Consider the following 14573-nt stretch of genomic DNA (forward strand, 5'->3'; position numbering starts at 1 on the left):
CTTTAGTTTAACTCGTGGCCTTTTCCCTGCCCATACAAATTTATTGATACCTCGCTGCCATTCCTCCAAATTAGAATCTTTCTTAAGAACCGGTATCATTTGAAATAAAAATAAGAATTTAGGCAGGACATTCATTTTCACTGCTGCGATTCGCCCCAACAAAGACAATTGCAATTTTTCCCAACTCTCCATTTCTTTTTGAATTTTCCCCCATAATTTTTCATAATTATTTGTATATAACTTTGTATTAGAGGGCGTCAAAAGCACCCCCAAATATTTAACCCTTTTAACAATCTCAAATCCAGTTAATCCTTCTAAGAGAGCCTTTTGCGAAGCTGTCATATTTTTGGCCAGAATTTTAGTTTTTTGTGTATTAACTTTAAATCCAGAAACCTTCCCATATTGTATTATTATCTCCATCAGGTCCACAACAGAGTTGGTGCCAGTTAATTTTTAAATGCGAACTTGAACAAGATTAATATGACAAACTGTCTGCTATATATTGTGTAGAAACAAATATGAGCAACTAAATTCTACTAAACCTAAACCAATAGTACCACACCTAAAATTGCCTAGCTATACCATGGATGGGGGTTCTTATCACTTGCTTTTGAACAGTTCCTTCAGAAACAGTATGGATAATTCAGAATGCCAAATTCTCAGTGTTGGAAGAAATTAAACCTTGGATCATATTCCACAAGGCTTTATATCCTCAGTGTTGACAGCTCCTGTGGTCTTATAGATACGTCCCCAAATTTGGAGTATTTTTTTTATTTATTCCTAATTATATTCGTTGTTCATTTTATCTCTTTCCCTTAATAAATATATTCAAAACTGTAAAACGTTGAGAATTAACTGCTAAGCACAGGCTCTAACTTGTTCTTTTATTAAAAAATATTTGTTTTTTTTTCGGAGTTTCCAAATAGAGAATAAATAAAGAATACAGAATCAAATGTTGGCATGTGGGAGTCAGTTTTAATGCTTTCAAGATAACCTCTTCTGCTTTGTGTTAATGAAATCTTACCAAATATACAGGCATGTACAAACAGTGGCGTAGCGTGGGGGGTGCAGGGGGGGCCGGCCGCACCAGGCACAACATCGGGGGGGCGCGCTCGCACTCGCAGCTCTCTGCCCCTGCCTGGCTCACTCACTCTCTCTCACTGCAGTGCTGGCTGTGCGAATCCGATCCGAGCCGCCGGGTCGCCGCCCACTGTGGAGGGGGGGGTGCCAGGCGTGCGGTGCGGTGCACGGGTTAGGGGGCGCAAATTACTTGCCTTGCCCTGGGTGCTGACAACCCACGCTACGCCACTGTGTACAAATTCAAATCTATTTAGATTTCAGATACCTTGAAGGAGGAAAAGTGTAGGATAAGGTTGGCTCCAAAATAATCATCACCTTAAAGAGTGTCATGAGATATTAAACCATGTTCATCTGATAACTCCTAACCAAATAGTGCATTTAACATCTCACATGAGTAATGGTTTTCTTTAAAGCTGCAAAGACAAGCAGTGTTAAAATTTCCTGAAATTACATTGTAATTATATAAGGGCACTCGCAGAGAGCATGTTAAAAATTGGGTCTATTTAGCCTCAGACACAGCTCTCAGAAATTTAGATTGTATTGCTTCAATTGGAGTTAAGCTATGATAGTAGCAAATGTATTCTCTGAGAGACAAGTGATTAATTGTAGAGAGAAAGGAAGATCACCTTGAGAGAAATATGCAAGAACTGTTACAAAGCCAATGGGTTAAAACATTTTTAAAGTCCAGAGCAATGTGAGATCACATTCAGGTGCCTCCCTTATTTATTAAATTTTTAGTCTTCCTGAGGAGTTGGTCTTCCTGTCCTGGGACAGACATTAATAAATATATGATATGCAAATGTAAGATTCAATTAATGAAAAAAAAAATATGTAAAACAAGCTTGATTTGTACTCCCTAAGCAAGAGTTGGGCAGTTTGACATCAGGATCCAAAGGGTAAAGTCAGGCATAGATAACAATACAAAATATGGTATTCACCCACTAGCATCTCATTTTTGTTCATGTTCCCCTCCACACCAATGTTCTGTAGGTACAATCTCAACTTTATTATTGTTGTTACAATTATTACATCATAAGTACCATGTTTTTGCAGATTACCTGCATGATTCTTGGGCATAGGAAAGGTGCTTTATTGTTTATATAAACAGTCAGAAAAAATGTTCCAGTAACTCTAAATTCTTAGTTTTTCAACTTACGATCTTGTAAATGTGTTTGTTTACAATTTATTTGAGTTACTTTTTATAATTATCCATTCCAAGCTATTACAAAGCCATTGCTGCCACTGCTGCCTTGACCCTTTTCATGTTCATGCATTTAATTTTTCTTACCCAAATATCAGATTTGTAATTGCCTCTGCTGAAATTCATCTTACATGGGGAATACCAGGAAATGAAGTCCATATTTCTTAAAGTTGCTGAGGTTGAGAAATACGTCTCCAAAGTGTTTTCCACCTCCCTCCATCTTTGTGCCATCTTCAAATGTGATAATCATTTTCTACTCTTCATTTAAGTCACATATACTGTAAATATGTTGAACAGCACAGGACTTAGAGCCCTTTGTTACCCACCAGTACCTACCAGTAATACCGCTGGTATTACTGATGAACTAATGTAGCTCACAAGGGACATGGTGGCTCAGTGGGTTAGAACACTGAGCTTGTCGATCAGAAGGTCAGCAGTTTGGCGGGTCGAATCCCGAGTGCCGCATAACAGAGTGAGTGCCTGTTACTCATCCCAGCTTCTGCCAACCTAGCAGTTCGAAAGCATGTAAAAATGCAAGTAGAAAAATAGGGACCACTACAGTGGGAAGGTAACAGCGTTCCGTGCACCTTTGGCATCTAGTCATGCCGGCCACATGACTACGGAGACGTCCTCGGACAAGTGCTGGCTCTTCAGCTTTGAAACAGAGATGAGCACTGGCACCTAGAGTTGGAAACGACTAGCATGCATGTGCAGGGGAATCTTTACCTTTTTAATGAGCTCACAGCAACAGTAAAAATGTATCAGTCTTAAAACTCGAATATCATTCAAAATATCTGTAGACTCAGGGCTCAAATGAATATATTTTATTCTAAGAATGAATAACGTGAATAAATTCATTGGCTGTTAGGCAATTTACAAAGCTACCTATATTTGTTCTGTATAAAGAACTGTGTTGCAATTTAGCCTGAGTATGCTACCATCTGTGTATAATTTTGCAGTCATAATAATAATATTGTCTACATAAAATCCTGGAAGACTTTATCCATTTTTATAGAGATCTTCTATAAAACACATGATTTAATTCACATACTATTAGAAGATGTAATATCTCCTAAATTAATTACTTATCAGGTGTAGTAGGAATCATTCCTGAATATAATGCTATTAATATATTGGATTCCATTCATGTTAATTTACCAAGTAATTGAACCTTTTTTCCTTTGGGAAAAATGGCTCCTGTTTAACTAATCTGGCATGTATTCCTTCAGACAGTTCTTAATTGTTGACTTGCCAAGGTCAGTATGCTTATTGTCAGCCTGCTTAGTGAATGTCTGTAAATATGAAGCATTCTTTAATGGATGACAAAATATATTTTACCTGTGCAATTGCAGTTTTACAGATAAAATAAATCCAAATATGCAGTAGGTTGAACTACCCTTGTGATCAGCTCCCAGTTCTGATTTTCTCTTTCTATATACGTCTGTGGTCATTTCAGTTCCAGATGAGCTGGGTTTTGCTCTCTGAAATTAAGAACACCATAAATTTCAGTATCATTTCCAAATAATTTGCAGGATGAAACTCTTTTGTTAAACTGAGGAACATTCTAGACATCTTTCTAAGAGAATACATTCTACAATTGTTTGTGGAGATTCTCAGTCATCCAGGTCATAGTTGTCCTAAAGCTGCTTTTTTTTTCTTCAAAAGAAAAAAGAGGGGCAGAAGAATCCATCTATGTTAGAACTGAACACGCCTCCCTCAACAGAGAGGAAGGAATAAAATCTCCAGTTTACAATGCACTCCTTGCAGAAGTTCCAAGTTTCCACAATTAATTTCACCCTGATTCAGGTGACCCTAAGGGCACAGATAAACTCCCAAGTGGCCTCAACAACTCTCAGAGAGTGCAAACAACCAGATGACTGCAAATAAATACAATCCTTCCATTCCCCCACCCATCCTATGAAAACCTATCCTTCCATCTCACCACCATCTCACCACTTCCTCAAGGGGAAGAAAAAATCAACACAATCCAGTTGCCTTTTGAAGGAAAAAGCACCTATGAGATTCTACAATTGTGAGAATTTCTAGTCAGAATGACAAATTGAGGTCTTTCAATCATGTTTAAAGATCAACTAAGTTATTTTAGAATATCCATGCCATTTAAATTAAGTTTCTGCTGTTTGTGATTTTGCTGTTTTGCCATCGGGTTGCCTTCTCTCTAAGGAGGCTCTTCTTTAACCAGAATAGATCAGAATTAGGATTTCATCCATTTTCAAAGTGGAAGCACATTGGGGTATATCAATCAGATTGAGAAATTCCTACTTCCTCAAAATCTAGCTAGTTCCAAATAACTGCTACTTCAGTAATTTTTGAATTGTTGCTATCTCAAAGAACTTTAGATGTGTCATGTTTGGGGATGCCAGAGAAGTTCTTGTTTATTTTGTTTACTGTTTTTATTAACCCTAGCCCATGGGTGAGGAACCTTGGCTCTTTTATGATTTGTGGACTTCAACTGCTGGCTCAGGAATTCTGGGAGTTGAAGTCCACAACTCATAAAAGAGCCAAGGTTCCCCACCCCTGCAGGCCTAGCCCAACCCTCTGAAAATCTTATGCCATGATAAATTGGAAAGCATTTAAAAAGTCATAAAACTCTTTTGTCTTTCATGAGTTCAGCCTGCTTTTCAAATTTACTGAAAACCATAGTATGTAAAGTTCAAAGTGGTAAATAACATTTTCACAGTGCTTGTCAACAGAAGGAAAGCCTATATTTAATTTACTATAAAATGCAAAGGTAGAATGTTGTAGCACCAGCTGTAATCTTACAAAGTCCTAGCTGATCAATAAATGTGTACTTTCTGAAATGGCTTATTGCACCAACCTTGTAGCCCTTTAGAGAAAAATGAATTAACATGATGGCTTTTATTGGACTTCCTCCCATTTTCAGAAACACATAAGCTTTTGATCTTTTCAGAAATGCACTGCAAGAAGGAAAACAACACATTTTTCAGCACATTCCTTCAGGACAGATATAATTCTACTGATGTTAACAAGGTTAATTTGTGTGTGTGATCAAAGATTAAACTCAGATTGTAAATGTGTCTCGTATATATTTAGCTGACTAATTACACAGAGCAGACATCCTATATTTTTTCCACTTTTTCTTTTTTTTAAAAAGCCTACCATTCTGTTCTGCTGGTAGTTTTAGCAGAAGATTAACAAGGTGGATTTGGATATATGCTATATACCTCTTTCCCTTATGTGCATGGTACATATTCCTATGCAATGCTTGAATACATAATACAGGATTAGATTAGAATTTTAACCCAGTCAAAGTCCCTTGGTTGAGTTGGATGGCTATAAAAATTGAATATATAAATCATTTAGTTTAATTAGAAAAGGGTTATACTTGGTTTTGCCCCATGCCACATAAATTACAGTGATGCTTTCCCAATGTCAATCTAAAAATCCTTGGGAAGTAAACACGTATTAACTTTGAAACGGTATCATTGTCACTAGACATAAAGAAATACTGTTTGACTTAATGGTCTCATTTTGGCAGAATTAGGTAAGGCACTTGAAGCACCAAATAAGATGAGCTTGTTCCTGGCAAACTCCATTGAAACAGGTGTGAATGATGATCGTTTGGAGCACATATAAGCTGTTCAAAAAGTTCAGTGCAGACCCAGTTGGTTTAATAGATTTGAAGATTCAATCCAGTATAATCTCTTGAGAGTATCCTGACTAGCAGAAGAGGGTTAAAGTATTTCTTGGTCTTACTGAATTCTTGAATATTAGAATAGAATATACTAATGATTTGGAAGGGATCTTGGACATCTTCTAGTCCAACGACCAAGCAGAAGACACTATACCATCCCAGTCAAGTGATTGTTCAGTCTATTTTTGAAAACTTCCAGGATGGAGTACCCACAATTTCTGGAGAGAAGCTGTTCCACTGATTAATTGTTTTCACTGTGAGAAAACTTTCTAGTTCTGCATTGGATCTCTCCTTGATTAAAGAAGTTTTTGCTGCTCCAACTTGTTTAAGGAACTTGCCAAGGGCAATGTCTATAATTCATGTCCTGTGCTAAGCACATTCAGTTACAAGCGTATTCCACAGTTCACAATCCACAGCTATTATGGTGCCTATAGATAGCGCAAATAATAACAGAATATTAGATGCAGTGTGTGGTCTTACCAAGGCATTATAAAGAAGTATTAATACTTCATGTGATCTCTTTTAATGTAGTCTAGGACTGCGTTGGCTTTTTTTTTTCAGCTGCTGTCTCATATGATGTGAATATGTTATATTTTTATACTGCCTTGGACTAAAGCAGGGGTCTTCAAACTTGGCCCTTTTATGACTTGTGGACTTCAACTCCCAGAATTCCTCAGCCAGCCATGAAACCTTGAAGTCCACAAGTCATAAAAGGGCCAAGTTTGAAGACCCCTGGACTAAAGCCTTAAGTACTCGTGTTCTTACTCTGTAGTCATTGCTTCCAAATCCAAAGGAATCTGTGACTCAGTCCCCAGTGGGCATTTTACACATCAAGAGAAATATAAAAACATACAAAAGAACCCTGATGAATCTGATTAAAAACTACTTTGTTAGATATCCTGTCCCTAACAATGGGGGACACATGCAAAATGTGAGTATAACCACTCTTTTGAACAGTAGACAGTATCATTTGTTAGTGGAAGATATAGAATCTGCTGGAATTGGACAACCAATAAATTTGGATAAATAAATAATCCTCTATAAGTTGACTAAACCCCAAGTTTCCTAAAGTGGAGAATATCACAACATACATTGCAAAGTTATCACTGTACAAAGGAATACCTTCATTAGTCTTGAGTCTCTTACCATTCAAGGTAACTGGTTGAATTGGGGTCCATAGAATGGAGGAAATATCTATCCACATACTCTAACCTGTGAATATTTGTCTCTATAGGTAGTCCTTGACTTACAACAGTCCATTTAGTGACACCAGCAGTGTCATTAAGTTACGCCAGCAGTGAAAAAGTGACAAGACCATTTTTCACATTTACAATCGATCCTGTGATCAAAATTCAGTCACTTGGCAACTGACTCATGAGAGTTGCAGTGTCACAAGGTCATGTGATCCCCTTTTGCAACCTTCTGCCAGTGGGGAAGCCAGGTTCACTTAACAACTGTGTCACTAACTTAACAAGTGCAGTGATTTACTCAACTCTGGCAAGAAAGTTCATAACATGGAATAAAATTCACTTAACAACTAGCTCGCTTAGCAGCAGAAATTTTGGGCTCAGTGATGGTCATAAGTCAAGATCTACCTGTACTTCTTTCATGCCTTTCCTTATTTGATTTTCTTCTAAACTCAGAAAAGAACCTCAAAAATATAAAGCAGCAACTGACAAGAAATGTCCATGGATTCTAGGCCAGTGGTGGCAAACCTTTTAGAGACTGAGTGCCCAAACTGCAACCCCAAACCCACTTTTTTATTGCTGGGTGCCAGGTGGGCGTGGCCCACTGAGTGGGTGTGGCTGTGGTGGTCATGGAAGATTGGGTGGGTGTGGCCAAGGTGGGTGTGGTCACCTCAATGTTGCTCATGGGGAGGGACACCTCTGGGGGGTGAGCAGGGTTGGGGGAGCTCCAGGAGGTCTCTGGCAGGTGGGGCGGAGACTCATCCTGTGGCTTGAGGCAAGGCAGGGTGGGGGTGCCATTGCCATGGGGCAAGGCAAGGGCTGGGGCAGCTGCTGCCTGACACCATCAGCCCCCACACATAGAGGCCAGCGAGCACATGGGAGCCACCAGTCCCTCAACAGGTACACTCTGGGGCTCCACAGCCCGTCGCCAGCAGTTCAAAGAAACTGCCTCCGAGATGTATGGTCGGCCAACAGCTGAGGAGGTGATGCAGTGGGTCATGCCTGGGAAAAGGAGAGCATGCGAGGCCAGGAGGGACAGGATGGGGGGGAGGGAAACCGGCCGTGCCAGGATGCATTCAGCCATGTGGGATCTCGGCGAATTAGTAGGCAGCTGATTGAAGAGGGAGAGTTGCCACCTCCGGGTCATGGCGCGGGAGCCCACAGAGAGAACTCTGAGTGCCGCCTCTGGCACCCGTGCCATAGGTTCGCCACCACTGTTCTAGGCTGTCTGTATCACCTGGTGTCTGCTATGCCAAGACATAGTATAGCTGTGTATAAGAACATTCTTCTGCCCAGTTACATAAGATGAGACTCAAGAAATGCATAAAAGTACATTTAAGACACCGGCTACAGGATACTTAAGAAATGTCCAAAATATAAGGTCCAAAATATAAGAGTACACAATGGATGTGGAAAGAAAACAGAAAAGACTGGTCAGTAAAGAAATTTAATGAAGTGGTTTGGTTCTATGGACAGAATGAACTAGGACCGACTTTCAAAATTAATATATAAAGGAAAAGTGATAGGTCGAAGAAATTGGGGAAGATAGATATAGTATTCTGGTGAGATGCAGTTGATGAAATCCTCAAAGGAAAAAAAAAGGAAACTTATAAAGCAATAGAAGCAAGGATGGTTTACAAGCATAGCATGATATTGAGAGATTTAATGAATCAGTGGTTATACATACATTTAGTTATATTTCCCTTTCTTTTCTTATCCCACACAATCAATTCCTTTGACTTACTAGCTCTTTTTTCCCTTCTGAGCTCTGTGTAATGTTGCTTATGCCAAAGAAAATAGAGTGATACCCAAAGTCTTAGTACAGTTGGAAACATGTTATGGAGTAAATTAAGATTTGCCAATTACTGGGAGAGACAGAAACATTTAAGGTGAAACCACTATGATAGGCTATCTCATGGCTTTATGGTTGTAAAATAATTATTGATTCTAACTCTAATCAAGTATAAAATAAAATATCACTACTTTTTTTTTTAAAAAAAATGGAAAATCCCAGATATGTATGGTTTCTGGCCAGAACATTATCAAGTTCTACGATACTATATTTTAAAAAATTTAAGTAAATATATACTTTTATTTCTAAAATAGATTATAAATCTAGATGTATTGTATCTATGAATATTAGATATAACATTTTATGCTAAATATATCAACTTCTAAATATTTTTTTCTGTGTAAGAGCACAGATATTAGGAAATGCAAGAATATTTAAGGTCTCTAATAGAAAAAAAGATATCATATAATTAATCTATTTGCAGATGATGTGCTTATATGTCTTAGGGATCAAAATAGAGATATATCTCAATGACAGTTTGAATTACATATATTTAATTCAGTGGCAGATTTAGAAGTTCAACTTTAGTAAATCATCTGCTATATTAATTAATATTGAGAAAATTTCACCAGAAAGAGCTTGAATAAGTGATGGGATTTTAAATCAATCCAGATAGATTTATATATCTAGGAGTGCTTATCACAAAGAACCAACACCAATTATTGCTATGATTTCTTTCCCTACAAAATGGAAAGAAAATTGAAGTCCCAGCAATATCTTTGAGTTCATTTCCTGGCATTTAAAATGACTTATTCCAAAAAGCTGTTCTTTTATTTTAAAAAAAAACATTCTGTGTCTTTTACTTATCTTTGCATAGAGCAAAGAATTTTTACCTCATTTTTACCTCATTATAAAACATTTTGGTAAGCAGGGTGTATATTTATTTCATTTAATAAGAGAACATTATTGATGTTTTATGAAAATTCTGTGTTGAACACAAGGGTATTGGTGCAGTTTTTGCTAATAGATTTCCCTTGTTTACACCAATTTCATTTTGGATGGAAATACTGAATATGTTTTAAACATTTTTACTTTTCCTAAAGATTATATGTGGAATGTGGAAATGGGTGGATGTTTTAATAAACATTCCATTTTTTAATTAATTTAGCTTTTTTCAGGTTACTTTTCAGTTTAATTTTTTAGCAAAGTATTATTATCAGATTGGGGTTGGGAAGAGGGGTGTACCCTTCAGCATAATCAGTTTTTCAAAGAAACAAAACTATGAGTTGTATAGAATGAATGAGCAAACATCTCATTCATGATAGCAGTAGTCCAGTATTTGAGAGCCTGACACAAAGAGGAGGGAGTCAATTTATTTTCCAAAGCACCAGAAGGCAGGACAAGAAACAATAGTTAGAAACTGACCAAGGAGAGAGGCAACCTGGAATTAAGGGAAAATTTCCTAACAGTGAGAACAATCAACCAGTGGAACAGTTTTTGCCTTCAGAAGTCGTGGGTGATTCATCACTAGAGGTTTTTAAGAAGAGACTGGACAGTCACTCATCTGAAATGGCATAGGGATTCCTGTTTGAGCAGGGGGCTGGACTAGAAGACCTCCAAGGTCCCTTCCAGCTCTATTTTATTCTTTGTTTTTCACCCTTTTACTTTATGTCTTTGTTACCTCTGAATATTAAAGTACATAGTCTGAAACGTGACATCTCCAGACTGAGCAAAGATGAAATTTTCAGAGTAATTTTTTTCCTATTGGGGAAAGTTTGGGTTTTTTAAGGAGTAAAATGGATGCCTTCTAGAAGTTCATTTTGAATCTTAAACTTCCCATGTGGTGAGAAAATGGCCTGTTGTTTTAGACTTTGGTGTTTTTAAAAAGAGCAGCATCTTTCTTCTTAAACTTACTCCAAACATTTTTTTAAAAAACTGGTATGAAAAATTCAGACTGCACATTCTGGGGTTATGAGGCCATAAAAAGGATGATGTGGAACTGCATGTGGCCCCTCAGATGTCACACATGCTCTTCACATTCTGTAGCATTTGCCTTGGACTTATCCCACTGATCAGACAGGAAGCCTGGAATTAGAATGGCAATGGTATCTAGGACTCCATTGCCTGGTCACTTCAGTTCTCGTTAAGGTTCAGAAGCTGTTATTCTTTTATGAAGGAGTCTTGGACCTATTGAGTTGATTCATGCAATGACTCATGAATAAAAAAGCCCTTCAATTCCCTTTTAGAGAATTTCAAGTTAAGAATGTTGAAATTTTGGGCTTACTCTGAAACAATGAGCTTGAATGGGCCATAGATTGTTAATCCCAACTCTACATCCTCATGTTGCACAGCATAATTTGCTCCATATATAGGATGTAGCTGCAATAAGATAAATAGAACAAAACAAGACTGAGCAAGATTTGTTCACATCTCACACTTGGTTTGAGTCATAGTAAATGATTCTGCAGCTTCCCACCAACAAGCAAGATTGAACTAGACAAGAGGGATACAAGAATACACAAACTTCTGAATTACTGTAGAAAAGCAAAGAAGCTATTTTGAAAGAATTCCAACCATTGCTGTGTATGAAATCTGATTTCTGTTTATACTTCAATCAATAGTCATATTTCTTTCTCTTGCCCAGACTGTGTAAACAGCTACAGGAAAGTCCATTTGGGGTGCCTATGGGCTATTTCCACCAGTTTTATGTTGTGGTCACAGATTGATCAGCTGTCAGGCTGTTTTCTTTTCACCATGTAAGAACTAGGTCCCACTATAAACCCAGATGGAAGATGATTACTGCATTAGGCCAAGTTTGTGGCAATGTATGATGGCCATTGTTGTATCTTTGAGTTGCTATCCAGTAGAGTTGTTTGAATTGGTAAAGTATTTATTAATAATTACATTCTGGGAGTCAGATATTTGTTATGAACATTTTTCAGTACAATTCCAAAATATTTTCTATATCTACTTTGACCTTGATAACCCCATAAGAGCATTTCCTATGGATCTATTCAGATTTTTTCTGGTCTGGTTGCCTGATACTGGTTTCAATTAATTCAGCCTGAGGATGCACATAAGGTGTTAAAGTATTAATAGACTCTTCTATTAGAAGTATTATTATTCATCCATTTCAGCTAATTAAAAGATACATAGCTTGGGGATGCACTAGATGCAGGCTTTTTTCATTAGAGAGCCAGTGACCTCAAAACAGTGATTTTCCCAGTTTGGACACAAAGATGTCAAAACAATGACAACAGGGTTTCATACTTTGCCAATTGTATTAATATGATACGTTACACACAGGACAGCTCTTGAAAAAAAAATTGAAAGAAATGCCAACTTGGTTAACAATACACCAAACAGAAAATACCAAGCTTTAAAGGAATTTGAATTATTATTATTATTATTATTATTATTATTATTATTATTATTATTATTATTATTATTATTATTATATTCAAAATGTTTGTACTTATATTGAATTCCTAAACAGTCTGGACCCGGCATATATTCCTGTGATTAAAAACGTCTTGCAATGTTTTGTGCATTTGTAATCATAATTAGAATGAAGTGATTTATAAAAAGTCTAATTGGGAAGTAAACAAGAAAGAGATCAGAAGAGACCCAGAACTTGGGGAATGGCCAAGGAAGAGCCATTTCTAAATTCTATGACACTGCAAAATTTGCTGCTATGGTATTACTTTTTGCTGTGAGGCAATAGGAGCTTGCTTCCTTCCTTCCTTCCTTCCTTCCTTCCTTCCTTCCTTCCTTCCTTCCTCCCTCCCTCCCTCCCTCCCTCCCTCGCTCCCTCATTGTGAACTAACATTCCCCTCCATGGGATGTTTCAGAATGATTCCCCCTCTAAAGTATGTAAAATATGTGGACTGACAAGAGGGGGGAACTAGGGTTAACAGATTTGACCTGCATTTAGGGACTGTTCGTGTTTCTAAGTAGTTGTTAAGAGTTGACAAAGACTTGCTGGCACTTAATAAAAAAAAACCAATCAATTAAATAGTAGAAAAATGGTACAAAAATTCAAATTCTCTGCTGCCATCTAGTAGCCATTCAGATTTTCAAAGCCCAGATAGGTTAAATACTTAAATATTTAATGGTTGATAATATCACGTATTAGACTATGCAACCAGCAACAAAATGTAGGATATTCTAATGTTTTGGCAGATAGCTTGTTTTTATTTTTCATTTCCGAAAGAGGATTTGAAGAAATGTCGGCTTGAAGAAATAATAGCATTTGGTTCCAGTTTTTTATGCCAGAACTCAGGGTGGTTTAATTCCATCTGGCAAAAGGTAGGCTCTTTTCAAGTCTTTGAGATAAAACATAATGAGATTTGTATTAAGTATGTTGCCCAGAAAAGAATTATTTTTAAGCACCAACATCATAATTTAATCATGTCCAATATACTGTATATAATATATTAACTCAATCTGTCTTTGCATGGATTATTGGCTTGTTTTTACTAGAAAGGCCTCTGCACTTGCAATCAAAAGCACAAAATTGGTGAAAAGAGAGTCTTCATTTGTCCAGCCAGTCATTTCACTTAAAATCAAGAGATAGAGAAATAGAAATAGAGATGAGATAGAGAGACATAAAGAAAGAGAGAAGAAAGAGAGAGAGAAAATATATATTTACTCAACTAATTCAAAAGCAGTGTGGTCCATAAGTGTGCAGCTTTAAGCAGATAAAACACAGAAAAGAGCTTCCAACCCAGTATTTATTTTCTCACCTACCATTATAGTGAGGGCCATCACTCATGTTCAGTCATGCCCTAGTCATGACCTGGTTGGACTACAGGCTATCCTCAACTTACAACTACAGTTGAACCCAACATTACCATTGCTAAGCAAGATAATTAAGTTGTGCCCCATTTTATTATCTTTTTTGCTACAGTTGTTGGGCAAATCACTGTAGTTATTAAGTGAATCATGTGGTTGTTAAGCCTAGAGTCATTTGTTTTGTGTAACATGCAACAATATAAATTGGATAAATGAATCAATGAATGGATGGATGGATAAATGGATGGATAGGTGCATGGGTGAATGGATGGATGCATGGGCGGATGGATGGATGGATCAATGGATTGATAGGTAGGTGGGTTGGTGGGTGGATGGATGGAAAGAAGGAAGGATGGATGAATCAATGGATAGATGGATGGATGGATCAATGGATAGATGGATGGATGGATCAATGGATAGATAGATAGATAGATAGATAGATAGATAGATAGATAGATAGATAGATAGATAGATAGATAGATGCATGGGCAGATGGATGGGTGGGCGAATGATCTGATGGGTGGATGAGTGGATGGATGGATTTACTCAGTTAATACAAAATCAGTGTCCTCCATGTGTGTGCAACTTTAAGAGATAAATTACAGGAAATGAAGAGATTTACATCCAGTGCTTACTTTCTAACTCACCATTGCCCAGATTAGAAGCAACCCACCTCTTGGAAAAAGATATGCAATTGTACAAGACTCCTGAATTGGCTCTGATGCTGAGCTTGTCGATCAGAAGGTTGGCAGTTTGGCGGGTCGAATCCCGAGTGCTGCGTAGCAGAGTGAGCGCCTGTTACTCGTCCCAGCTTCTGCCAACCTAGCAGTTCGAAAGCACATTAAA

General features: G+C 37.5%; 1 protein-coding gene across 1 annotated transcript in view; it reads left to right on the top strand.

The window, feature by feature from the left end:
* The window catches only part of FSTL4 (follistatin like 4), a gene marked incomplete at both ends in the record, with an annotated part of 506362 nt that overhangs the window by 470456 nt on the left and 21333 nt on the right, over positions 1 to 14573 (top strand). The window lies entirely within an intron of this gene.

This window comes from Vipera ursinii (assembly GCF_947247035.1).
Source record: "Vipera ursinii genome assembly, chromosome: 2".
NCBI lineage: Eukaryota > Metazoa > Chordata > Lepidosauria > Squamata > Viperidae > Vipera > Vipera ursinii.